We start from the raw sequence: 2493 nt of genomic DNA, 5'->3' as shown, positions 1-2493 counted from the left end.
ACGTGTAATTAAGGCATACAATAGGTTGCAATAAAACTATTTTAACACAACCTGTTATAAAATATGCATCTTTTTTTTTTTTTTAATATATATAATCCTTCTCTTAAAACGATTTTGAATACAAAGAAACAAAAATCTCATTCTATAATATCCCTATATCAAACTCTTATCCTAACACCTTAGTACCTTAGTACAATCACTAATTACTTAATACTTATAAATACTAAATACTTACTATTCATTATGCTTACAGGTAAAACAACTATTAAAAACAAAAAAAAAAAAATCTCTAAAACACATCACAATCAGAAATAATGAAATAATGAAATAATCATTGTTGCTTTAAATCAGAACACAACTTTCATAGACTAGAGAGGTTATCAGAAAGGGGGGGAGAAATGGGGGGGGAGGTGGCTGGCTAGCAAAGGCACCATAGGGACAAAGAGAGGGGGGGAAAAGGGGGGTGGGGAGAAAGCCACCGAATTCACACCAGCTGCCCTTCCAGGCAGCCTCCAGGTCAAATGTAGGATTCCCTGAAGGCATGGAGACTTCCATAGGAGGTGATAGCAGCAATTTTGACCTACATTGATGTTTTTGAGCCTAAAACTCGAGGTGCTTGTAACAGATGCCACTGTCTCTTCTCCACTCCATATTGCTGGATGTCAGTGCATACAACTTACAGCAGCAGTTCCTAAAGTACACAAAAGTGTCTGGCAATCAGTGTTTCTTACAGGCTTCTAGGACAGTCATCTTCTCCCAAGTCATGCTTTTTGCCTAAAGTGTCCCTTCTGTCCACAATTAAAACACATGGAAAAACTTTTAAGAGTTAGTGGGGGGGGGGTGTCCAGCAGCAGGGGGGGAGTGGGCTGCTGGTGCTATTGGCCAGGAGCCAGTGACTGCAGCTCCAGGGGAGCAGGTGAGCTTAGTGGCCATGGTGGAGGAGGGGGGCTGGGGGGTGTAGATGTCAAAGAGCTTTGTTCTGGTGAAATGGCATTACTATTGTAACAGCTTTATAATGTTCTGCTAATTGATCTAAAGAATCTTTTATTAGTCCCCATGTTGTAAGGGAAGATGTAACAATTTTGTTTACTTTTGTTGCCGCCCTGAACGATGCCATCCCTCCCTGCTCCCATGTCTTTTCATTCTACCTTTTTTTTTCCTCCAAGATGTAAGTAAATGACTCTGAGTATCAAGTTATCTTCTTTTGTTCTTTGATTACCCATACGTGCTCCTCAACAGGAGGCACCGACCCTCAGTTTCCCCAGTCACTTACCTCTGTCCGGGGTGACCATTTCTTGTAGTATCGATGTTTTACTTACTTCAAGCAGTGCTTTTTGGGCCAGATGTAAGCAGCTGAAGACATTTATTACATTATACAGCAAAGTTATATAGTCTAATCAGAAGGCACATGTGGCACATCTCAATCGGGCATTTTCTACTGGCATAGGTGTAATTAAGGCATACAATAGGTCGTAACAACAAAACTATTTTAACACGTCCAACCAAACTCTGCCCAGTTTCTCTCCTTCGGTTCCAAAGTGTTTACATTACTCTCAGAGTCAAAGGCAAAACATAGCTTTCTCTAACTCGAGCAAAGGCAAATCTTCCCCATAGTCTTCCAAAGCTATCCCAAAACATCTTCCCACATCATACTATTCTTCTACATCCACTTAAACAGGAGAGCTTCTGGAATGTAAAAGCAAATTCTAGGGAGAGCAAAACAGGGTTTCAAAGCAGAAATATAACATGTGTATCACATAAAAACAGTAGACCTTCCTTTTTGTCTGTCACGGGAGGGGGGGTTGCACTTCTTTGTTTCTTTGGGTTTTTTTCTTTTTGTTTCTTAGTTTTCAATACAAATGGAAAAACCTTCAAAGAGGGCCGCACTCAGCTGCTCCCCACACACAGGGGCAAGAGAAGCCCCTAACTGGTCAGTGTTGCCACCCCTCTTAAGGGGATCGGTTGGCACCTAAGGTGCACCTGGGGGTATCAAAGGGGAATTTGGGAGCACATAGAGGGATCAGGAGGGCCTCTGGAGAGTCTCCCAAAGGATTAGTTGGATATTTAGGGTTATTTGGACCCCTGCCACAAAGGCCACTACTGCAAAGCTTTCCCCCCACCACCACAACTAACCCTAACCATCCGACTAAAATACCCACAGGAGACCCTCCATTGGGCCCCACATGCCTCTATATTCCCCTTGACTTCCCATTCAAATTAAGAAACTAAAAATAAAACCAGTGATGTTTCTTTTGTGTGTCTTGTGGGGTTTTTTAATTTGTAAATAAGAGTAATTTCAAAGCCTTTTTGCATCCACATTACTACTGTTCTGCAATCTCTCGATTAAGAGCACAGCTTTTTCTCTGCTGGAATACCTCACACTAATACTTACATTTTTTTCATGGGTTTTCATCCCCTCTGAGAGCATTCAGGCAGCTTTTTTGGGCAGCATCCCCCACCCCTCACTCACCTGCTCCTCTCCTGCATCATCAC

Source organism: Melanerpes formicivorus, unplaced genomic scaffold (assembly GCF_026170545.1).
Source record: "Melanerpes formicivorus ecotype bairdi unplaced genomic scaffold, bMelFor1.0.p_v2 SCAF_381, whole genome shotgun sequence".
Taxonomy (NCBI): domain Eukaryota; kingdom Metazoa; phylum Chordata; class Aves; order Piciformes; family Picidae; genus Melanerpes; species Melanerpes formicivorus.
The sequence above is the reverse complement of the archived record's forward strand: the minus strand, read 5'-3'. Positions refer to the sequence as shown.